This window comes from Octopus sinensis, linkage group LG2 (genome assembly GCF_006345805.1).
Source record: "Octopus sinensis linkage group LG2, ASM634580v1, whole genome shotgun sequence".
Taxonomy (NCBI): domain Eukaryota; kingdom Metazoa; phylum Mollusca; class Cephalopoda; order Octopoda; family Octopodidae; genus Octopus; species Octopus sinensis.
In genome coordinates this window covers 179071488-179098362 of record NC_042998.1, presented here as the reverse complement: position 1 = coordinate 179098362, position 26875 = coordinate 179071488, and the positions used below count along the sequence as shown (strand labels likewise).

General features: G+C 35.8%; 1 long non-coding RNA gene across 1 annotated transcript in view; it reads left to right on the top strand.

Moving 5' to 3' along the window:
* Positions 1-11553, top strand: part of LOC118762137 — a 24340-nt gene extending 12787 nt beyond the window's left edge. The window contains exons 2-3 of the long non-coding RNA XR_004997915.1: positions 8809-8956; positions 11455-11553. This is a non-coding gene — a long non-coding RNA (uncharacterized LOC118762137). The remainder of the gene's footprint in view (positions 1-8808; positions 8957-11454) is intronic.
* The last annotated feature ends 15322 nt before the right edge of the window (positions 11554-26875 follow it).

The following is a 26875-nucleotide window of genomic DNA, read 5'->3' as shown; positions in this document are numbered from 1 at the left end:
AGTTTTCAATATATATATTTTTTTTTAATTTTGCTCCATTTGTTTTAAATTTGGTGTACTGAAGCTAATTAGGTAAATAAAAATCATATTTGTCATAAATCTATGAATAGAAAGTTGATAGCTTTCAAAGTTTGCAAATTTTAGATAATTTTAGCCAATCGAAAGCCGCAGGCACATTGGTGCTTGTTTCCATAGTTACAAACCAAGCTATTGTCTGATTAAAACTACAACGACCACGTGTATTTTCTTTAACGAGTGCCTATTTACTGAACGTTTGTTCCACCTCATTTTTGCCATTTTCAGTTGTGCTTTTTGAGAAACGGATATTTTCGGTTGTTGTCTTTTCACTATCTCATTTTCATAATTTTGAACTGCGAGTTTTCCTGGACCCTTTCAACCTAAATAGAAGTATGACCACAGTGAGGTGGAGGCGGTGAGCTGGCAGAAACGTTAGCACACCGGGCGAAACGCGTAGCCGTATTTCGTCTGCTGTTACGTTCTGAGTTCTAATTCCGCCGAGGTCAACTTTGCCTTTCATCCTTTCGGGGTCGATAAATTAAAGTACCAGATACGGGGTAATCGACTTAATCCGTTTGTCTGACCTTGTTTGTCCTCTCTATTTCCTCCCTTGTGGGCAATAAAGAAATAAGAAGTATGACTGCAGCTAACTCATTTAACCTTTTGAATATGATGGAGAAATCGAAAACCAAGGATGATGTAGATTTTATCTGCAAGAGAAGGGTTTTACCCCTAAAAGGAAAAAAAATTATATGCAAAAAGACACTATATGAAGAAGAAGATGCTTCACGAGAAAATATACTGGCGATGCTCCTGAAAAAAGATGCAACACGTGTGTGTCTGTCAGAAAAGATACATGGTTAGGAGGTGGCACCCTTCCTCTTAGGACTGTATTGCTTTTCCTTTCTTCATGAGTCAAGGAATTGACTTGAAGCCGGTTTTACGTTGAAGAACTGGGGGTGAGCCTTTTGATTACGTAGCTGTTGTAATCAACAGCTATGCTCGTGGAATATATGCGGAGAACCTACTCTGCAATCCGGTTTAGATAAGCTGCCCTTGGGAATATTGTAGAGATAGACGAAACAGTTTTCTCAATACGTAAATACAACCAAGTAAGAGTGCTACCTGAGCATTGGGTTTTCGAAGGAGTGTGTTGCGAGACCAGACATTATTTTTTTTTCTTATACGCTACCATGTCGGAATCGGGACACACACCAGAGGAATGCGTTTGTCAGTCGGTTCTTCCTGGAACTACAATTTTCAGTGGCTTGTGGAGGGCTCACTCTCACAATCCTGAAATTGATGGTTATAATTTTCAACATAGAACAGTGAACCATAGCATTGAGTTAGCACACCGGGCGAAATGGCACCCACTCGCAAACAAGCGGGAAAAATCACATGGGTGTGTGTAAAACGAGGGGATAAACGACGCTGTTGGATCCACCGTTCTATGGTTGACTCGTATCTCTCCGAGAGTTTATGAGATGCAAGAGATAGGAAATTTGTAATTTGTTTGACAAACACCTAGAGCGTATCCCAAACTTTCGTTTTTGAATTTTCGCTACAAAAAATGTATTGTTAACATAAACTGAACATACAGTTTGCTTAATAAAAAATCCTCGTAATGTTATGATAGACAGCTAGCAAGCAGAAAATTAGTTTCCAAAACGTGTTTTCTGATTGGGTAAAAATTATCGATCTTTAAACCTCTGTAACATTTTCCTAAATTCTTTCTGGAACAAGTGAATAACAAAATCAGATTCAGTGAAAGAAAATACATCAATGTACCAAAATTTGAAAAATTTCACTTAATTTTAAAATTTCAAAAAACAGTAGCAGTAAATATCCTTTTAGTTTTCCCACAGATAGTTAACTGTCTTCCCTTTCCACGTCCAGGATTGGCCTTGAGGAGAAAAGGAAATGAAGGGAGGCCCTAACAAATGATGTAGCAGAGCCGAACGCACAATTTCCCGAAGTAAATGCAACCACTTTGGTGAGGCTTATCTGATGCGTCTTGGCCTAGTCAGCCAAAACCGAGGCTCCCATACATATATATATATATATAAAATTAGCAGTATCGCCCGGCGTTGCTCGGGTTTGCAAGGGAAATAACTATATAAGCATTTTTAGAGAGTTATAGCCAAAAATTAGCCAAAAAATGCATTAAAAATGGGAAAAAAATTATGGTGAATTTTTTTTTAATCGTTGACTCATCGTAGACATTTTTAGAGAGTTACTTCCCTTATATAATAGCGAAAAAATGCATTAAAATGGGAAAAAAATGATGGTAACTTTTTTTTTAAATCATAGACTCATCGTAGACGCGCGCTAATACTCAGAAGGGCTCGATATGAATCACGACTATAAGATACCCGGTTTTGGTTAAACTGCACCGCAAAATGTGGGAGTAGTTAGGAATCTAAATCGTAGGAGACAGACACACAACTTGACTTTTATATATAAAGATATATGTATATATGTGTGTGTGTGTATGTGTGTGTACGTGTGCATTCTATTACCGTGTTCTTATTTAACCTGATCGATAATTTGTTTCTCTCTCTCCATCTCTCCCTCTCTCCCGCTCTCTCTCTCCCTCTCCTTCTCTCTCAAACTCCCCACCACCACCATCTTTGTATTATTGACTTTGCTCTCTGAGCTGTTTTTAACATTGCTGTTACTCGGGTTATCAACTCACATCTACATTTCAGCTATTGACAAGGTTTTATTGTTGTTGTGAAGAACGAGCGTTGGTAAAAATGAATAATATAAATAACGAATAAATAAAATTTTTTAAAAATAATGCGATCGAACTTTACTGTCTTGTCAGCAAAACTTTCGTAATCGATATATTCTACGCTACTCTTGCAATACATTATTTTTATTTATTTAATTTTTCTTTCATCACATGTCGAGTTCGGTTTGGCTTAAGTATCTGAAATGACTGATGGATACCATTTTAGCTCTCTAATACATAGTAAGACGGCTTATTTTAGTATACTTAGCTTATATCATTAAGTTATTCAAGCTTGCTTTTTTGTCTTGATTTTCCATTTTTTTATCAGCGGTTCGAAGAGTTAAGAATTTATAAACTTGTTAAGAACACTATGATATTTTGTTTTATTTGTAGTTTTCTTTGCCGTTGTCATCGTTCATCTTCGTTGTCATCGCTGCCGTTGCTGTCGTAGTCGTCGTCGTCATTGTCGTCATCATTGTAATAGGAGGAGACCCCCCCCCCACCTTTGCTCATGAATGACCATAGAATTGCACCTAAAAAGCTATCCTCCGAAGCATAAGTCTGGGCAAGGTTGTTTATGGAAGGCTAGCAGTCGCCCGTGTATACCAGCCTTCCCTCTCCACACCACTGATGTTATCCAAGGGAAAGGCAAAGGGGCCGATACAGTTTGGCACCAGTGATGTCGCAACTCATTTCTACAGCTGAGTTAACTGGAGCAACGTGAAATAAGGTGTCTTGCTAAAGAACACGACACGTAGCCCGGTCCGGGAATCGAACTCACAACCTCACGATCGTAAGCTCGACGCTCTAACCACTGATCCCTGCGCCTTCACATCATTGTAATAACTGGTATTTAAAAAAGAGAAAGGCGGCGAGCTGGCAGAGACGTTAGCACGCCGGGCGAAATGCGTAGCCGAATTTCGTCTGCCGTTACGTTCTGAGTTCAAATTCCGCCGAGGTCGACTTTGCCTTTCATCCTTTCGGGGTCAATAAATAAGTACCAGTTACGCACTGGTGTCGATGTAATCGACTTAATCCGTTTGTCTGTCCTTGTTTGTCCCCTCTGTGTGTAGCCCCTTGTGGGTAGTAAAGAAATAGGTATTTTAAAAAGAGAATTTAAGTGACAAGCATCAAAGAATGTAGACGTTACATCGCATACACACACGGACATACAAACAAATTCACATTATCGATTATGGGGTCCTGTACGCGATCTCTCGACCTGCTAGACTCAAAAGTAATCTTCACAGGCACGGATTATTACTTTACTAAATCCACCTCAATTTATTGGTTTCAAATTTTGGCACAAGGCCAGAAATTTTGGGAGAGGGGTAAGTCGATTACATCGATCCCCAGTGCTCAACTGGCACTCATTTTATTGACATCCAAAGGATGAAAGAGAACGACGACCTTGGCGGAATTTGAACTCAGGACATAAAAACGAACGAAGTGCCACCAAGCATTTTTCCCGAAGTGTTAACGATTCTGCGACCTTGCCGCCTTCGTCTTTCAATATATTAACATTACTAAGGTGGTGAATTGGCAGAATCACCAGCACGTCGGACAGGATGTCTAGCCGCTTTTCGACCGTCTGTCTTTACATTCTGAGTTCAGATTTCGCCGAGGTCGATTTTACCCTTCATCCTTTCGGAATCGATAAAATAAGTTCTAGTTGAACACTGGGATCGACTTACCCTTCTCCCCCAAAATTGCTGGCCTTGTGCCAAAATTGGGAAACCAATATATTAATATTTTGGTTAGTTATTTTACCAATTCCGGTGAGTTGGTAGGTAAAGACTTTAACCAAACTTGAACTCAGGTCGCAATAGGACGTCATCAAGCATTTCTGACGTCCCACTGCAATTACGAACCTATGAAAACTCCTCTAACGGATCATTATACCATTCGGCTACAAAAATTAGCAACCTCGTGTCCTTCAAAATCACACGCTGCCGTCTTAACTTATGAATACAAATGTTGTAATCCCTGGTATGTGGAGGCGCGTGGCTTAGTGGTTAAGGTATCAACATCATGATCGTAAGATTGTGGTTTCGATTCCTGAACCGGACAACGCGTTGTGTTCTTGAGCAAAACACTTCATTTGAAGTTGCTCCAATCCACTCAGCTGGCAGAAATGAATAACGCTGCGATGGACTGGCGTCCCGTCCAGCTGAGGAATGCATACGCCAAAGAAACCGGGAAACCGGGCCCATGAGTCTGGCTAGGCTTTAAAAGGGTGCATTTATTTTTATTAATCCCTGGTATACAATAAATGTTGGAAGGTCGTGGCTGACGGTTTTATGACGACAGATCTGCTCGAGTAGCTCTAATCTGAGACTGAACAACAACAGCTGCTCGTTAAACAAACTCTTACTCATCAACAGTTTGCAGCCACAAAGTTGTCAATACTGTTATTATTTCTTCAGCTGTTCGCTACAAAAATCTGTGATCCTCTAAATATTGTTATTGTTTTACTGCCCACAAGGGGCTACACACAGAGGGGACAAACAAGGACAGACAAACGGATTAAATTGATTATATCGACCCCAGTGCGTAACTGGTACTTAATTTATCGACCCCGAAAGGATGAAAGGCAAAGTCGCCCTCGGCGGAAATTGAACTCAGAACGTAACGGCAGACGAAATACCGCTCGGCATTTCGCCCGACGTGCTAACGATTCTGCCAGCTCGCCGCCTTAGATATTCTCTAAATATCCTCTAGATATTCTGGCAAGTCAATACACTCCGTAAATCCATTTAATACACACACATGCATACATATATCTGTGTGAGTGTGTATGCTAGTGTGTGTGTGTGTGTGTGTGTGTGTGTGTGTGAGTGTGTGAGTGTGTGAGTTCGTGTGTATGTGTTTCTTATCTCTTACTTGCTTCAGTCATTGGACTGCGGCCATACTGAGGCACCGCTTTGAAAGGTTTAGTCGAACAAATCGACCACAGTGTTATTTTTCTAAGCCTGGTACTTCTATCGGTCTCTTTTACTGAACCTCTAAGTTATGGGGGTGGGCGTGAACAAACCAGCACCGGTTATCAAGCTGTGGGGGAGGAGAACAAACGCAAACACAAAGACACAAACAAGCAAATAAACTAATAGCCGGTAGTCCAGGAAAACATGACTGCCAAGAATATCTTGGTTTTAAAATTCAGGTACTACAATACGGATTGAAAGAACAAGGATATTCAAACATTGCGATAGGACGGTAAATTGAAACGGACAGTGAGAAAGATGAAACAATACCAAATTAATTTGTTAGCTCTGAGTGATGCTATAGTTGGAGGAATGGATCCAATTTTTTTGCAATGAAAGATATTATAGTTCCAATCTCTGTCAAAAAGGCTGATTTAAGACGTGATGAAATCGATTTTGATTCAGAATAAAAATACTTCGAGACAATTACTGGATTACCTTTTAGCTAAAGGTTGATCTCTTTTAGTGAAACTTAAAGCCAAGCAATGTGTAATGAATATTATTTATTTCGTATTGTAAATAATCCTTGTATAATACGCACAAAAATTTAGGGATTACAATGACCCCAGTGCTCAACTGTTACTTATATTATCGACCCAGAAAAGATGAAAGAACAAAGTCGACCACGACGACGAAGTTTGAACTCAGAATGTAAAGCCGGAGAAATACCACAAGACATTTCGTCCGGCGTGCTAAGGATTCTGTCTGCTCACCGCCTTCATGCCTATACGTAAGGCAAACGATGAAAAGGAAAATTCTTTCGTACAACTGTTGCAAGACTGAATGAATAGTAGACGAAGGAAATTTGTGAAGAGGTAGTGTCTATGACCCTTCACATAGCCTTCCTGACTGCAGGAAAGGAGAGAGGGGAAGGTCCTGAAACCGGACACCTGGTCCAAAAGTTTGCAACAACCTGGGGTCCACTAAAGGTACCCAGGGTGTTAGGTAGTGGTGTTAAACCGGGCGATGGATGAAGTCTGCCACTATGGCGGTATTTGAACTCAGAACGCAAAATGCCGGACTAATAGGGCAAGACATCTGCTTCGATTTATTTACAGTTCCGAGAATTCACTACCCTGGATTGATACTTTTTTTACCGACCACCGAAAGGGTGAAAGACAAAATTGATTCGGAAGCATGAAGTGAATGCAAAAGTTGGCAATAACAATTAAGTTATGAGAATAGACGATGGACATACATGGGTTGGATAATGCTAATGAAAACAGTGTATGATTGACCAGCCGCTGTATACCCAGCAATTTCATTATAGGAGATATTCTCTTTAAGAATATTTATAGTATACTTCAGCGTCTCCAGATAAAAAAGTGGTAATCAAATAAATCATATTTTGATCATTCGACAACCAACAACATCCTTGCTAGATGTGAGAAGATATCAGAGTGCAGATATCGGAGCTGACCATCAAACTGTAATAGGGGCAGTTCAGTTGCAGCTAAAGGCTAACGAAAAGTAGAAAAGAATTATTAGGCTTTATACAGAAAAGTTGAAGAAATAGAGAATAAAAGATGAATTTCTAACTGACTACCAAAATCGATTTGTAGTGCTTGAAGCTATTGGTGAAGAGATATACATCAATGGAATGTAAAAGTTTACAAGAATGTAAGCGAAGGTATGCAGAACTGAAAAAAAAACCATATAAAGAAGAAAATAGATTCCAGATAAAAAGCTACTGAGGTATGAAAGGAACAAAAACGAATTGTTGAAAGTTGGAGAGTGAATAAGAAGGACCCTAAAGTAGAATACCTAAATATTTGGAGTTTCAACAGAGAAGTGAACAGGTGTTCAAGAGGAGATAAACAGAGATTCTTAAAAGTGAAAGCTAATTGTTTAATGCAGGACTCAGTAGAGAAATCAGAAAAACTTATGAAATAATAAATGAGATAAAGCAGAGACCGAAAAGATTATCTGTATTTAAGCATAATAATAAAATGTAAAAAGCAATTTATGCAAACGTGAACAAGACGTTTTATGGAAAATAGGAAGGTCAGTGGTTCGGATACAAAATAGGATTATCTGAGAAAGCATCTCAAGTGGAGGAATGTGTGCAGTGTTGCTTATCCTAAATAGGAAACAAATTACCTTGGAATGTAATACATTAACGGATTAACAAGCGGGCGCCTGTTGAACGTGAGATTCTAATGACTAAATACTTTTACTCTAGCATATTATACAAAAGCACGTTGAATTCAGACAGCTTTCGACTATTGCTTTTGTAGACTTGCAAAAGGCCTTTGATATATAACATAGGGTTAGAAGTTGAAAAGGTCTTCGTTTCAATGACGATGTGTCTTTCAGTATTATGATCAACCCGTTTTTCTTTGTAACTTGTATGTATGTATGTATGTATGTGTGTGTGTGTGTGTATGTATGTATGTAGGTATGTATGTATGTATGTATGTATGTATGTATGTATGTATGTATGCATGTATGTTTGTATGTATGCACACATGCATACATGCATGTATGTATGAATGTATGTTTGTGTGTATGTATCTCTTCTATTTTTTTAATTATTATAAATCTTACGTTGAGGAGGGAACCGGTTTCCAACAAAGATCCATCTTTGGGATGTAGTTAACACTGATGGATGCATGGATGGATGGACCCTTTCTTGCATATAAATTAAGGAATTAAAATTGGAAGAGTTAGACAAAATAGTTTGTAGTATTTCTTCTGGCTCTTTACGTCTTGGGTTCAAATCCAGCCGAAGTCAACTTAACCGTTCGCCTCTCCGGGGTCAATAAAGTACTAATCAAGTACTGGTGTCAATGGCACCGACCTTCCATCTCCCTCCAAAACTGCTGGACTTTTGTCTGAATTAGAAACAATTATTATTAGTACTAGTTAAATACTAGTCGATGGAATAGATTTACCTCCTCCCCACCCCATAGAATCGCTGACCTTGTACCAAATTTGAAAGAATTGTTGTTCTTCTTCTTTTTGTTAATGTTGATGTTGTGATATTATTATTATTATTATTATTATTATTATTATTATTATTTTTATTATTATTATTATTATCATTAATATTATTATTATTGAATGTTGAAGCAAATGGACATCACTGCCAGAACTCCTCCCGCGAAAAAGTAACTTTTACCAAACTTACCTAATGAGGAAATCTTTCCGTACCAGTTTTACTAACAAACGGTTTTCGGATTATCTGCGGGTCTACCCTTTTACCTGGGGTAGAACAAAGGTTCGTCCTTAGACATTTTTTACTGTGTAAATAAATGTTTTTGGTAAATAACCATTTACATCGTTGTTTGTATTGCGAAATAGTCGCCATTGTGTTAAGGGAAAGAGGTGCTAACCGCATTGGTTGTAGTAGTTTCAATTTTGGATATAAAATCTTTTTGCATATATAAAAACAGTCTTTTTAAAGAAAGAAGAAATACAATAACTAACATATATATGCAGCTTCAGATCTAGACACTTCGAGCTATAGTTTGAAAAGCACAAAATTGAAATTGGTGAAAACTGGAAAAAATAAAGGAAGAGCCTAAAATAAGATGCTGGAAATTTCTCCAGAAGATGCAGGCTTTTTTCTAGTTACAAGCATCCAGGTAATCCGGTATAATGGCCTTAACCTATATACGGCTGGGAATCTAAACTAAAATAAAGTAGAACAGCAAAAATAGTGCCCTAATTGGGGATGAATTTCATGAACTCCTAGAGCAGGGGTTCTCAACCATTTTTTTAATCTCTGGATCCTTCTGATTACTATTTTACTCGGGTGGACCCCCATAGCCATTCGATGTCTATAAGCTAGTTTTTTAGATACTTATACTTCCTTCAAAATTCCTATTTTGATTTTCACAAATTAACTTGTCTAAGCTGAACTATGTAAAAATGTTAGAGAAAGAAACCTAACTGTTTCTTGTAATACATATCAACGCATACATCTAAAGCAACATTTTTTCATTGACTCTTAAAATACTATTGTGAATCCCCAATTTACTATTTTGTTGCGTCGACCCTCAAAAATCTTGTATGGACCCTCAGGGGCCTAATGGACCCCGGCTGAGAACCACTGATCCAGAGAATAAAAAGGTTTTTCAAAACCGCACGAACAAATAAAGCCGCATTACCCAGAGTATGTAAACTTCGCGGTTCGATAAAAACTAAAGATGCTTGAAGGTAATTTCATAGGACCTTGGCTGAAGTCGAAGGTGACCGGAGTTTTAGGATGCTGTGATAATATCTATGTGGCGGCTTTTCATCCACCATTGAGGTTGGGTGCTTAATGTTTGTGTTCTATATTTTTAATCTGTGTATTTATTGCATTTCATTTTTACCCCCCATCTCATGTATGTATGTTTACACGTTTTGTAACACTTTTGTTTGTACGGTACACTTAGTACTGTGTTTAGGTCCTCGTGGCGCAAGTAGTAGTAGTAGTAGTAGTAGTAGTAGTAGTGGAGGCGGTGGTGGTGGTGGTGGTAGTAGTAGCAGTAGTAGTGGTTGTAGTGGTGGTGGTAGTAGTAGTAGTAGTAGTAGTAGTAGTAGTAGTAGTAGTAGTAGTGGTGGTAGTGGTGGTGGTAGTAGTAGTAGTAGTAGTGGCGGCGGTGGTGGTAGTAGTAGTGGCGGTGGTGGTAGTAGTAGTAGTAGTAGTAGTAGTAGTAGTAGTAGTAGTGGCGGCGGTGGTGGTAGTAGTAGTGGCGGTGGTGGTAGTAGTAGTAGTAGTAGTAGTAGTAGTGGCGGCGGTGGTGGTGGTGGAGGTAGTAGTATTAGTAGTAGTAGTGGTGGTGGTGGTGGTGGTGGTGGTGGTGGTAGTAGTAGTAGTAGTAGTAGTAGTAGTAGTAGTAGTAGTAGTAGTAGTTGGGACTTGAAAACAATTGAGAAATATCAGGATCTAGCCGAGTGATGAAGACATATGATGCACTTGGTACAACACTCAAACTGCCACCTAAGAGGTTGAAGGATGTTGGAACCGAGATACGCATTGTCGACCTGCAGAAAATAGCCGCTCTGTATTCTGCGAGAATCCTAAAAAAGATTCTTGAAATTTTAAGAAACCTGTTGCCACCAAACCTCAGAATAACATCCTTGCTAATTTAATCAGAATGTAATAGCTTTTGTATCATGAAAATGGTGATCGTCATAATAATATGGTTTCAAATTTTGGCACAAAGCTTGCAGTTTGGGTGGGAGGCGGTTGATCTATTACATCGACTTCAGTGCTCAACTTGTGTTTATTTTATCGACCCCGAAAGGATGAAAAGCACAGTCGACCGCGGCGAAATTCGAGCTCAAAGTATAAAGAGCCAGAAGAAATGCCGCTAACGAATTTGCCAAACTCCCCGCGGGTCAAGCTTTGCCTTTCATCCTTTCATGTATAGGGGTCGATAAAATAAAATATTTGTCAAGTATTGGGGTCGATGTAATCGACTTGTCCCTTCCTGTAACAACTGTTGACCTTGTGCCAAAATTAGAAAGGTATTTTATTATTATTGTCGTCGTTGTAAAGGTGGCGAGGTGGTCGAACCGTTAGCACGCAAGGGCGAAAAGCTTAGCGGCATTTCGTTCGTCTTTGCGTTTTGTGTTCAAATTCCACCGAGGTCGACTTTGTCTTTTATCCTTTTGGGGTTAATAAAGTAAGTACCAGTTAAACACTAGTCCCCTCCATAAAAATTTCAAACCTTGTGCCTTTTGTAGAAAGGATTATTAATATTGTTTTGAAAACGTCTTTTACAGGACAAGCGTATCTACGGAGGAAAATCACTCTTCAAACGAATTGGAGAAAGTTACAGACGTGACACGTTCATCCCTTTGAATATTTCGGTTTCGGAAAGGTAACTTTAATTATTATCTATCTTCTTTTTTATTTTTACTTGTTTCAGTCATTTGAGTATGGCTATGCTGGGGCACCGCCTTGAAGGGTTTTGTTCAAACAAATCGATCCCAAGACTTTTTTTTAGACTTAGTACTTATTCTATCAGTCTCTTTTGTCGAACAGCTAAGCTAGGGGAACGTAAACGCATCGACACCGGTTGTCAAGCTGTGGCAGGGAACAAACACAGACACAAAGATATACACACATATACATACATTCACACACACATACATACATACATACATACATACATACATACATACATACATACATACATACATACATACATTCTTATATATATGCATGTATGTATGTGTCTATGTGATATATATATATATTCATGTATGTATGTGTCTGTGTGGGACTTATATATATTTATATATATATATATATATACGACGGGCTTCTTTCAGTTTCTATCTGCCAAATCCACTTTGGTTGGGAAGCAAGCTTGTTACCACACAGCCACGCCTGCGCCTATTTATTAATGCTTTTTTTAATTTTTAATTATCCATTATTATGGTTAAAAGTGTGCTAACAACAAATTGAGAGAATTGGTGAGGCATGAGGGAAAATGCGTCTCTTTTTCCTTTTCTTCTTAATTCAAATAGTCTCAACATCAGATTGCTCCTTGTTTTCTACAAAGAGTGCGGGAAATAAAAAGGAAGGTGCGTAAGTAAAAAAAAAATGAAAAGATAACAAGCCAATATATATATATTTGTACTGTTTTTTTCTTCATTGGTATTGCTTTTACGTCCTGTTCTTGTCACTTTTTTTACTCATCCGCAAAAAAAAAAATTTATTTAATTCATTTTGCGGGAAGGACTGCTTCGACGTAGCCGTGTTCTGCCCTCACCTTCGAAACACGCATTGAGTCGAAACAGGGGCAGCTGAAGATGGGGAATGTTCCTTGTATTGTTTGTCTTGTACTCTGTTTTTTCGTTGTTAAAAAAAAGTCCGTTTCCTTGTTTGATTTTATGTTTTCGTTTCTCGTTGTGTTCTACGTTTATTTGTGGTGTCCTGTACTCATATATGCATGTATATATACATATAGATGTGGGTATGTACATATATGTATGTATGTATGCATATGCTTTATTTATTAAATTGTTATTATTATATATATATATATATATATATATATATATATATATATATATATATATAATGAAAATAGTAATGCAATACGAGAGTATTGCTTTCCAGTAAAGGATAGCCCGTGAGGGTAAAATTATACATAAAAGTAAATAAATGGTAAATATCGGTGCTTCGTTGTACCATTTATTTACTTTTATTTATATATATATATATATATATATATATATATATATATATATATATATAACCCTTAAATACAGTTAAAATATGTAGGTGGACTTAGGGATGTTTCAGTTCTCACCGACCTTATGCCATGGTCTAATTTAGAAGAAAAAACTTCTGATAAATGAGTCGAAAGAGCTTTGTGAACGAAATATAGGGACGTATCTGAAAATAAAACGCTGAAATAGAAAAGATTGGTGAAGTTTTGTAAGGTAGTACACAGTTCTTCCAGTAATGGTGCAATGAGTTTACAAAGGAAAGCAGAGCAGTGATCAGCGAAGTGTACTAGGAAACAGAGATAGTTTTATGATAGGTATGATAGAAGCATATGAGAAAAACACCAAAGCTGAGAACGAAGAACAAATCCTCGGAAAAACAAAATAGCCACTGAGGTTGAAGTGATTGTATTTGTCCTCCGTTTGCTGTAGTAAATAAACTGTAGTAAAAAAAAACTGATATTCTCTGGTAGTATAAATGCTGGTCAGCAAAGCTGGAGAGAACAATATTTTTGAAAACTGCCCGGACTGCCAAAATTAACAGCAAGTTTTCTGCCACCATAGTCCACTCAAGCAGGCAGTTGTTGTTGGCGAAAACGCACCCAGCTGTCTGTGGTTTCTCTGATATGCCTAGGTTTCGTTTAAAGGCTATGAAGGATTTTTTTTTCTCTTATAATTTGTTCTGAGCCAATCTTTCTATATATTAAAGCTGAAGTTGTCTGTGTATGGCAGGTTTGGTAGCCTTCAACTAACACTATCTCCTCCGAGACCCTGCGGTTCAAGTTGACCAAAATTGAGAGTATGATAGAAGAAAGCTTGCTCTTCATTCTGTAGAAGATAAAATTCAAATCGGACCATGTTAAGACCAAAAATTATTTACATCAAAAAGGTGATTTTTTTTCTGTGAAAATCCCTATTTTTTACGATTTTTTGACTGCTGTGTCGCCATTTTTCGGTGTATTTCAACCAGAAAAAATGTTCACTTAAAGAGAATAACAAGCTACATAATGCAAAATTTTTACTTTTCAAAAATTTCAATTCTAAAGGGTCGAAACAAACCCAAGCAACGCCGGGCGTTACTGCTGGTGATAAATAAAGCAGGACTGGCTGAGGTAAAATATATGTCACGCAGTGTGGGTATGTGCCTTAGGCGATTTTTAATCTTGATGTTAATATAATTTGGGCAATGCTGAAGAATTATTTCCTTCATTGTGCAAATGTTGTAGCTTTCTCGGCAGCGTAGGAGAAAATTAACTGAGTATTTTGAGGTGATCTCAGTGATTAGAATTTAATGTACAATTTATTTACATTTAATTTTTTTTTAGAAAATAAACTATTTTGATGTGATCTCTGTAATCAGAAGTTAATGAACCATTCATTAACATTTAATTTTTTTTACTTTTCCAATGTTTTATTACTTTTGTTCTTGCAATTGTCTCTGAATTGCCTCGACTTTCATACATACATACATACATACATACATACTTACTTACATACATACATACATGCATGCATGCATATATACATACATAAATACATACATACATACATGCATACATACATGCATACATACATACAAACATACAAACATACATACACACAAACATACATGCATACATACATACATGCATACATACATGCATACATACATACACACAAACATACATACATACACAAACATACATACATACATACATACATGCATACATACATACATGCATACATACATACATACATACATGCATACATGCATGCATGCATACATGCATACATGCATGCATACATACATACATACATACGTACATACATACATGCATGCATACATACATACATACATACATACATGCATACATACATACATGCATGCATGCATACATGCATACATGCATACATGCATACATACATACATACATACATACATACATGCATACATACATACATGCATACATACATACATACATACATACATACATACATACATACACACATACATACATACGTACATACATACATGCATACATGCATACATACATACATACATACATACATACATACATACATACATACATACATACATACATACATACATACATACACGGCGCAGTCAACATCAGACGTGCAGGCGTAGAGGATCGTTTAAATATGTCTTCGTGAACGCTTTCTACAATCATGCCGACTCCGACAGCTTAAAACAGTGGCTGGTTTATATTTTCTATTATAAATAAGAGAAACACAGTTTACTTACGAACTTGGTGTTATTCAAACCGGATTACAAACTATGTCTTACAGCAAGCAGAACTTCACTTTTGAGATCAAGGTTGATGTAGATAACAACACCATTAGCACCGGTTCCAATGCAAGTAGTATTACGACACTTGTTAGTCAAGATCGTATAAGAATTCTTCTCGCTCGCTACACTTGGTCTTTAATTTAACTCTAAGATCTACTTCGATACTATGAAAAAGTCCAAGATGACCCTTTTATGGCTTGTATGAAGTGGTTAAAAAAGATATTGGGATAAGCAACTTCGGCAACAAACATCTTTCTCTGCAAAAAAAAAAATGTTTTTCACAGCAATAGTTAGCCCGACTCACACGATACTAACACTAAGAGGACTAAGCATCGGCCAAAATGCGCCAAAAGAGAGATCAAAAATAATGTAAACAAACGCTGCCGCCATTATTAAACCTTCATTTAAGGCGGCAAGCTGACAGAAACGTTAGCGCGCCGGGCGAAATGCTTAGCGGTATTTCGTCTGCCGCTACGTTCTGAGTTCAAATTCCACCGACTTTGCCTTTCATCCTTTCGGGGTCGATGAATTAAGTACCAGTTACACACTGGGGTCGATGAATTAAGTACCAGTTACGCACTGGGGTCGATGAATTAAGTACCAGTTACGCACTGGGGTCGATATAGCCGACTTAATCCGTTTGTCTGTCCTTGTTCGTCCCCTCTGTGTTTAGCCCCTTGTGGGTAGTAAAGAAATAGGTATTTCGTCTGCCATTACGTTCTGAGTTCAAATTCCGCCGAGGTCGACTTTGACTTTCATCCTTTCGGGGTGGATAAATTAAGTGCCAGTTAAGTACCAGTAACAGCAACAATCTATGCCACTATTTGGGATGATTAACCACACTAATATAATATCAGGGAAACAATGAGCTTTCCATCTCCCCAATTACAACGAATTCAAAAACAAATGGGTGTCTCTACGGTGACTCTTCACACCAATTCACCTGTTATTGAATAGTTGCATAAAAAACAACACAAAGAATATTGCTGAAACATTCCCATCAGTACTTCTACTGAGTACAAACATAATAGCTTAAAGAAAAAGCTTGTACCATCATAGAGGTCATCCGCCTTGCTGATAAAAATGTGTCTTGAAACCCCATGAGAAAGAGGATAACTATAGACAACTGCTTCAAGACTTTCAGCTTATTTACCCAGATTATAAATTCACATTTATACCAATAATAATTGATGCAATTTGATTTTGTAAGTAATTGCCTAAATGACAATTTGGAAAAGATAGGATTTCTAGAAGAACGAATGGACCAACTAACACAAACCTTACAAATAAGCGGAACAGTAAGCATATATAAGCTTAAAATTTGACATTGTTTTTGTTATCGACAGTCTAACGACGGAGCATTTATCTTTGATAGAAACCAATTCCTTCCTTACAAGATTTCGAATAATAAAAAATAGAAGATAACTTATGTGCATACATAAATACAGACACATACATATGCTCATACACTACACATACTCACCTAAATATACAAGTATACATATACATATATACATATATATATATATATATAATATATATGTGTGTGTGTGTGTGTGTATATGTACATGCCTGTGTGTGCGTGTTTGTATATACATATATACATATATATAAATATATATATGTATGATGTATATATATATATATATATATATATATATATATATATATATATATATATATATATGCATATATATATATGTATACATATATTTATATACATATATATATATATACTGACCCTATAGGGTTCAAGAAGTCTTTGGACAGATTCCTTCAAGAAATCCCGGATAAACCCCCTACACCCGGATATGTCTCTGTAAACAATAACTCTCTACTTGAGTGGGCCATAGTGCCCAAATTCTGACTTGAAAGACTTCACCAGGTGGTGCTATTAAGTTAGACATGGCCTGGGCCAATAATGGCCGAAACCTATCAAAGTATCAAAGTATATATACATATATATATATGTGTGTGTGTATTTATGTATATACAAACACGCACACACAGGCAGGTACATATACATATATACCGATAGGCATGGCTGTGTTGTGAAGAATTTCGCTTCGAGAAAGCGTGGTTTCGAGTTCAGTGTCATTACACAGCACGCTGAGCAAGAGTCTTGTGCTCTACTTAGAAGTATATAAGAGAATACTATTGTACGGTATGGTGAGTCATTAGCAGAGATTCACGGTGTAACTGATAGAAACTTTAGAGATAAGAAATATGTCAGTGATCTGAAAGGGAAAGGGAAAGGAGAGTAAGTCTGCTCGTGCTGAATAGTTAAGCGTTAATCTGTTGAATCAGCTGATGATACAATCTTCAAGTATTGGAGCAAGAAGCAGCAATTCTTTGTTAAGATCTCCTATAAGTTCCCAGATTTATTGAGTAAGGGGCTTTTTGAAGCCAAAAGGCGCACATTTTTTAAACTATTTCTATGTGGTGGACATCTGGGGATCTTCTACGTGGTGTTGAGTGTATCAGATATGATCTTTCGTTGTTCTTGCTTATGTATGTATACATACGTGCCTGTTGGTGAGTTTGCATGCATATATTTTGAAAAAGAGATATCGACAGGCTAATCGATTCACATTCCACATAGACACACACACACGCACATATACACACAACATAAGCTCGACCAACGACACGTAACTAAACACAACAGAAACGCTCGCAAAAGAAAGAAAACGTCGCAGTCACACAATGCTAATACGACAAACAATCAGACCATATGTCACCACAATTCTCTCGGCTAAATATGTTAACCTAAATCTTCGATCAGAATGTGAGTGTGTGTGTGTGAGAGAGAGAGAGAGAGAGAGAGAGAGAGTTATATATATATATATATATATATATATATATATATATATATATATATAAATATACAGGGCGTCCCAAAAGTCACTGATGAGTTTCAGCAAGATGAGGCAACTGCTCATACAAGAGAAACAATGCAGTTGCTACGGCAGTGCTTTGGAGAGAGAATAATCTCCCGCTACGGCAATGTCAACTAGCCTTCACGTTCTCCAGACTTGACTAGCCCGGATTTTATTTATATATATTTAGCATTCTGTTATTAACGCTCAGGAATATAAAAAGGGTTTTACGTTTCGAGCCTACGCTCTTCTACAGAAAGGGACACAGAAAAAAAACAAGGATATATATATATATCCTTGTTTTTTTTTCTGTGTCCCTTTCTGTAGAAGAAGCGTAGGCTCGAAACGTAAAAGACTTTTTCTGTTCCTGAACGTTATACTAATACATCTGTTTGTTTTGTACACCACATGTCTTCGTCTTTTGTTTTTTTCATAAACTCTCCCTATATATATATAAGCATACATAAAATGGTAAAGATATATATACATATATATATATATATATATATATATATATATATATATATATATATATATATATATATATATATATATACATAATTATTAAAGAGTACAGCAAACGTTAAGGCAAGACAAACATCTCAAGTCATGTACATTACTATTGCAAAAAATTCAGTCTTACAGCTTTTTCTGGGATATCCCGAAGTATTATCTATTATCAGAGACAAATGGGAAAAATGAGAAGGGGATAGATTAATGAAATGACGACATAGAGAGCGAGAGTAAAAGAATAAGGAGATGAAGAGAGAGAAGAAAAAGGAAACATAAAAGAAGCATTCTGTTATTAAACATTGATCTGTTTGCGTCTTTTTTCTGGATATTTACAATAGCAGCACTTTAACTCACATGGATCTACGCTGGATTGCACCTAAGGACTTATGGACTTATTTCTACAACATCGGAAAGTTGAACTGTGAACTTTTATGTTTCTTTTTCCTTCTCTTCCTTTATCTCCTTATTCTTTTACTCCTGTCCTCTATGTTGTCATTTTATTAACCTATACCCTTCGCATTTTCCCTATTTGTCTCCGATGACGGAATATCCCATACTCTAGGATATCCCAGAAACAGCTGTAAGACTTTGAATTATTTGCAATAATAATAATGTATATGACTTGAGATGTTTGCCTTGCCTTAACGTTTGTTGTCCTCTTTAGGAATTATATATCCGCTATGTCGGAAATGTGAAATGGCTCCATAACTACCTTCTCGGCTATAATCTTGGAGCTCTAGTAAGCCGTTACAACACTTACCTAGCATACCTAATTGTTTAGATCCCCTGTAAACTAAACATCCATACGTTGTATGTATATATATACGTGTGTGTGTGTGTATGTATGTATATATACATATATATATGTATGTTTATATATATATATAATATATATATATATATATTATTTATATATATAATATTAATAATAAATAACATATGCATATATATAAACATATATGTACGTACCTACCTCTACATGTACATATACACGCATATATGAGTACAGGACACCAAAAAGACGTTGAACACAATGAGAAACGAAAACATAGACACAAACCAAAGGAACTGGACATTTTTTAAACAACAACAAAATAGAGTACAGGACAATTAACACAAAGAAAAACCCTTCTTCAGTCGCTATGGTTTCATAATATATATATATATATATATATATATATATATATATATATATATATATATATATATATATATATTATATATATATATATAATATATATATATATATATATACATACATACATATATTTATATGCATGTGGCCTTGTTGTTAGAGTGTTGGGCATTCTACCGTATGTTTATGGTTTTGGTCTCCAGGTAGGATGGTGCATTGTGTTCATATGCATGACACATCAGTTCACATTGAAAACGAGTACCAGCATCAGGTGCGTCTCAATTCTGCAAGTAAGTTCTGCATAAGGTATGTGCTAATGAAACGCTATTTACACATCTACAAACATATATATATATATAATATATATATATATATATATAGAGAGAGAGAGAGAGAGAGAGAGATAGATATAAATATATATATATATATAGTAAGGAAAAATTTTTTTTTAAATGCAGAATGCTCAAATGAAAGGAAATTTTAATAAAATGAGAAATTGATAAAATATATAAATATATATTTATTCAACCGGTTTTCGTCATTGTATGACTTGTCAAGAATATTTATGTCTTAAGAAGTTTTTTTTTTAAATTAGAAAGGGAAAAAAAAGAAAATTGCATTGTTTTTTGTAAAAGAATAATGATAAAAATGTACAAAAATTAAAAAATAAGCTCTCCGATACATTGTGAGTTCGTTGTGTATCTTGAGTTTTATGGTTGTTTACGAGAAAATTACCTTGAGGTGTTAAGATCCAAAGGGATTAAGAGCATGTTTTGTGTTGTGTTGTTAAATTCAGCATGTTTGCAGGACAGGAAGTAGTAGTAATTGTGGTCCTGGTTCTTCAGTTCGTCTGTGTTGTGAGTAAGGGGAGACAACTCTTTTGAGTTCTTCAATAAAACCCAAATTATAAAACTATCATTTTAGCTTCATTTGCATTATCTTTTTTATAATTGCTTGTTAACTTAACTTTCAGATTTAACACTTTATATTTATTTTCTAATAATATAAACTGCATAGACAATTGCATTTCAAATGTCATATCATTTATAATAAAAATGATAGTAATAACAACAATAGTAAAAATGATATTTAAAGAATATAAGTTTTAGCTTGAAGTGATGAATGCATGGTATCTTTATATATTTGTGTTAGTCCATCCATGAAAAGTGAGGTAGAGAAAGGAAGTTTGATCAACGAGGAGTTTGCATATTAAGTTGTGTTTGGAATTTTCAATAAAGAGATTCTCCTTGTTAATTCTCTCCTGTGTGGTGATCCCGTCTTTACATTGGTAGAAGGGGAATATATAGAATTTGGGGTTTAAGTCTTTAGCACATGAGTCTAAGTGGTCACTCAGTGGAATTTGTCGGTATTCCGGGAGATTTATTTGTTCTTTATGCACCGTTACTCGTTTACGTAACGGGAGACTCGTTTGTCCAACATAATTATGTTGGCAACCAGCGCATGTGAGAACGTAGATAAGGTTCTCGGAGGAACAGGAGAAGTTAGTCTTGATTTTAAACTTCGTACCTTGTTTGAAGGTAAATCAGAGCCTTCAAGTAGAAAGGGGCAGGTACCACAGTTTGAGCGTGCACATTTTTTTACTGTTGGGGGTGGATGTGGTGTGTGAAGTTTGGCATTTGTCAAGAGTTTTTTTAAGATTTGTGTTGCCTTTTGCATTTGAGGATTTTGTGTGTATTTATAATGTTTTTCATTTTTGGGTCTGTTGACAGTAGACTGAGGTTTTGTATGATTGTGGTGTATGCTTCGATATTTTGGGTTGTGGTGGAAATGTATGGAAGTATTTTGAGGTTGTGTGTGGTGTTAGGTTGGGTGGTTTTCAGTGTAGTGTTGTCTAGTTCTTTGGCGCGTTTTATTCCATACTCTATAAGGGTGGAGGGATATTGACACAACCCCACCATTTATTGATCTATATATATATATATATATGTATTCGAATATCTGTAACAATGGAGGCAGATATAATTGATTACATCGACATCAAAGATGTAAGGCTGGCCGTAGATGAGGTAAATGCTTTTTGGCTCAGATGTTCAATCAAACCTTCAGACAGATCAAACGAAGGCCTGCATATAACAGCTATCTTCATTTGTGGCTATTTTGGTTTCACAGTACAGTGTATTAGTCTCAAGATCTCACAATGAAGTAGTTCAGTAGGTGTCCGTGTCTTGAATGAGTATGTTGCCAGAAGACTTTCAGTTGTTCTACAAAAAACGATGTTGTTGGTGATCAGATTGTCTTTGGTGTATTTGGTAAGAAGTAAGGCTCTTTGTGCTGCATTTTCTTAAACTTTCTTTGTGGCGATCACCTTCCATGATCTGTAGTCTCGTTCTACTCTCGTACTGAAATCACGAGAAGGATAATTTTGTCTGTTTTGAATGTAGTAAAAAGAATGGGATCCAATTGAGCAAACACATTTGGCTGTTGGAAAACTGAATAACACTGTGTAACAGAATTTATTTATCTATTTATTTGTCTTTGGCTAGTGTTATTTCCTATTTGCTTCTGTCTAGAAATAAGATGAAATAACAACTATTCCCTTCAAATTTTGTTTTTGCGACCTGGTCATCAATGTTTTGAAACTGGCCTATTTTCCATTACATGTCAGATAGATTCAGCGTTGAGTTGCTGAAGTATAAATATCGTTATAGCAAATAATCTGCTCAATACCACAGGTTTGCTTATCAGTTGTTTGACCTTAACCACTTGACCATGTTCCAGAGTGGCCTACAATATGTACATTTCCGATTATGAACAAGAATAGTGGGGGAGTATCATAGCCATGTGTCGAGAGGGATTCTTTGGAGGTTTGAATAAATACAACAGAAGCAAAGTTTGAAGGAAATATTAGTCATTTTTCATACTCTTTAGGGATAAGCAAATAGGAAATAACCATTGCTACCCAAGGACAAAAATTACAAGGATTACACTGTGTAATCATCGGCACTAAATATTATTGCATGTTAGTCTTCAGAAATTTTAGATTCGAAGTGTAATTAACCGTTTGTTGGTTAATTGTGGGGTTATTGGAATACATAATACTTCTTAACTCGGCAAGGGGAGAGTCACATGATCCATGATACAATTTCAAACTCCTACAAACAAAAAAACAAACTCGCTCATACATACGCATTAGCTGTATCAATTTCATCAGTGAGACTGACTTCGCAAAAGTCATGGACATTACCCCGCTTCCTTAAAAAATAATTGCACCCGCACAAGCTGTGACATACACGCTGATCAGCTGCTACATGCACTACCACATACACATAGATAAAGAAAAAGTATGCACAGAGATAAACATTGAAAAGTTTTCTTTCTTCTTTCTCGACCTCTTCCTTCCACACAATCGCAAAAGCCTATATATATATTTACACATCTACAGACATATCTATGCAAATAGCATACGCACATACGCACATTCGAGCAAAAGAGAAGATATCGAGAGACATGTAAAGTGCATTAATCACCTTTATAAATACACGTAGTACTTCATTTCGATAAGTATAAACAGAGATATTATAACATAAGAAACAGAACGTTAATGGAACTTATGGAACACTTGACTCTACCATCAATTTATATCGTAGTCATCGTCGTAGTAGCGGTTGTTTAATATATTCTGGATTATATGAGCAGACGCATGAAGTTTTGACGGCAAGGTTTTTCGTTTGTTTGCTTTTCATCTATTGTCATTCTGTTATTTGTTTTCTGTTTGTGTTTCTGTGAGGGAATTGTCTGCTTTTATGTCATGGAATTTTACATTTGCTTCTTTTATGTGTTGCAATTTTGTTTATCTTTATCTTTTGGAGGAAGGCGTTAGATTTTGTGTCTTGGAGTTTCCCGCTTGCAGTTACATGTTTTGTTGTAGTTGTTGCTTTGCACCAGGTATCTCCAAATCTGAAGCTTTATGCAGAAAGGTTTCCCAGCTATGTTTATTTCGTCCAGTAAAAGTAAGATTACCTGATACAATAAATCCTTTGCAATTTTTAATATAGTGGGGTATGATATCAGGTAAATTTGGTTGCTGTTTCTGACACATCGAGTGTCCACATAGAGGCCTCCTTGTTGACTCGTTTTTTGTTGTTATTATTACTGCTGCTGTTTGTGTTGTTGTTGTTGTTGCTATTTTTGTTGCTTTGTTGTTGTTGTTCTTGTTCTTCTTCTTCTTGTTGCTGTTGTTGTTGTTGTTGTTGTTCTTCTTCTTCTTCTCTTCCTTCTTCTGTTCCTTCTTTTCCTTCTTTTTCTGTATTCTTAGCATAACTTGGTTTCTTCTTCTTCTTCTTTTTCTTCTTCTTCTTCTTCTTTCTTCTTCTTCTTCTTCTTCTTCTTCTTCTTTTTCTTCTTCTTCTTCTTCTTCTTCTCCTCTTCTTCCTTCTTCTTTTCCTTCTTTTTCTGTATTCTTAGCATAACTTGGTTTCTTCTTCTTCTTCTTCTTCTTCTTCTTCTTCTTCTTCTTCTTCTTCTTTTTCTTCTTCTTTTTCTTCTTCTTTTTCTTCTACTTCTCCTGTTCTTCCTTCTTCTTTTCCTTCTTTTTCTGTATTCTTAGCATAACTTGGTTTCTTCTTCTTCTTCTTCTTCTTCTTCTTCTTCTTCTTCTTCTTCTTCTTCTTTTTCTTCTTCTTTTTCTTCTTCTTCTTCTTCTTCTCCTCTTCTTCCTTCTTCTTTTCTTTCTTTTTCTGTATTCTTAGCATATCGAGTAACTTGGTTTCTAACGAGTTTCCTGCATATTCTTTTTTTTCTTTTTGTTTTTTTTTTTTTGTCTAGTGTTGTTGATGTTTAAACCCCAAATAAGCTCTGACGACACAAATTTCAAACTTATGGTCAAAGTTTTACCAGCTCTGACTATCACAAAGGGCATAATAGATACCCTATGCAGAAAGCACACTTACTGTGTGCATACAAATTTATTACAGTTTTTACCAGTTGAAAAACACAGGCTGACTAATTGAACATGGTTGGAATAAAAAATGGTGTTAATAATGAAATAAATTCATCGTTTGCAAGGAAGCGTTGAAGTTGATTCGGATATCAAAGAAGAGGAGTTGTGTAGATTATTGGTTTTGTGAATACTAGATTTTCTTGAGTTGTCTTTTTTAAAAGGTGAGAACTTTGAAAAACCAAACTCAGAGTTTACTCTCTATCCTTTGACATGGTGGAAGGTCATTATGGCACTTATCCATAATTTTGTTGACTTTTAAAAAAATAGTTCTTGCTTGTTCCAAAAAACAAATTGGTCAGAAAAGGCATACAGAGAACTTGATCGGTCATAAATCTGGGCCCATTTGGTCCACTGTACCAAGCTGACATGAAATTGTTCATGAGGTGACCCAGGTTACTATTACAGAGGTACAGTAAACAAGGCTTCAACTGCTGCTCAATTGATTTTGAAGAAACTGAGGGGTTTATTGAAAAATGGAACACAAAAAAGAATTAGGGATTGACTGAAATTACAATGATCCTATGCTTGATAAAAGCCGAATTCTGATATGATTAGCGTGTATAATTATTGTGATGAGTATAGATTAATGTGTGATGAATTAAATCTTTCGACCACTGCTCTTGGTTTTTATGACTGCTTTCCATCGCAACGTAATCTTCCCATTATAGAAACGTAGTTTTTCTGATAGTAATTGGCACAATCTACCTGAATTTTTAAGAAAAGTTTCTTTGTTAATGCATCATGAATAGGATTTTGTAAATTCGTGTTTGAAACTTTTATGTGTATAAATTTATGGCTTTCTGCAAACGTCAAAATGATAAAGAATTAAAAGCACATCACTGTGGTGGTGGCAGGATCGTTATTCGAAATTATGAAACTGTTATCTGTACAGTAAAAACTGGTGCTCTTATCAACTCATATTTGAAAACTAGGATTTGGGAAATAATTTAACAGCAAACAACATTTTGGACGGCATTGTTTTATTAGAATCATTTATTTTAATTCTAGAAGCATTGATAATAAAGTTCCAAGTTTAATCTTTCAGTGCAATACAAATTCTAAGTCAATCCCGTAATCCTCGATTTCTGAATGTATTCAACTGTTTACACATTGTGTAATCAGATAAGACAGATGGGATGTGAATCGAGGATTTTTTTTTCTAATCAGTTTAATTACTGACATTCAAAATGCATCGACAATTTTTTAAAGAAGTATTTAATTTTAAAGTTAACTTAAACACTCGGTATTTAAAGTAAACAAACCAAATGCTTATAAGAATAAGTCTATACTGTAGATCTCCTGCTAAGAATATACACAATGTTATTGAAAGAATTATCTGAAATATTGATAAGTGTCAATAAAATGTACCAAATGTTATTATGAGTGATTTAACTCGCCTGGTTTGTGATGAGATTTTCGAAATACACAAGAACAAAAGTTCTGTTTTTATTTCTATAAGTTAAGTAATGGTTTCGAGCAGCTTCTTCTAAGTCTTGTTCATATCGATGTATTATTTTAGATCTAGTTTTAGTAAACGCGCCAGATCTCGCTTTTAGAATTATCCATTTCTTAACCATTTGTCAGTTCCGATCATTTTCGTTTACGTCGTTTTCATGATCATTATTTTTACTTCAGAAGCGCAAAAATGTTTTCTTCAGAAATATTCATAAGGGATTATTTAATTCATTAAAATTTTTTTTTTATCTAAAATTGAACAAACAAATTACATTATTAACTCTCAAATTCATATATTATTTGATCGTTTTTTTTTAAATTCTGAGTAAGAAACTCAAATCATATGTTCCCCTGAGTAATAATAAATTGTCTAAAAGTGCTTTAAAGTGATACAAAAAGTTCGATAAATTACACAAAATATTTAAAAGGAATCCCAATATTTTTTTTATATTTTACTTATTTCAGTCATTTGATTGCAGCCATGCTGAGATACCGCTTTCAAGAATTTTTATTTGAATAAATTGACCCCGGCACTTTTTTTAAAGTCTGGTATTTATGCTATAGATCACTTTTGCCGAACCGCTAAGTTACGGAGACATAAACACTCCAACACCGGCTGTCAAGCGATGGTGGGGATAAACACAGACACAAAGACACACACACTTTATATATATATATGCATATGGGTGTGGGTGTGTGTGTGTGTGTGCGTGCGTTTACATAAGACAAGCTTC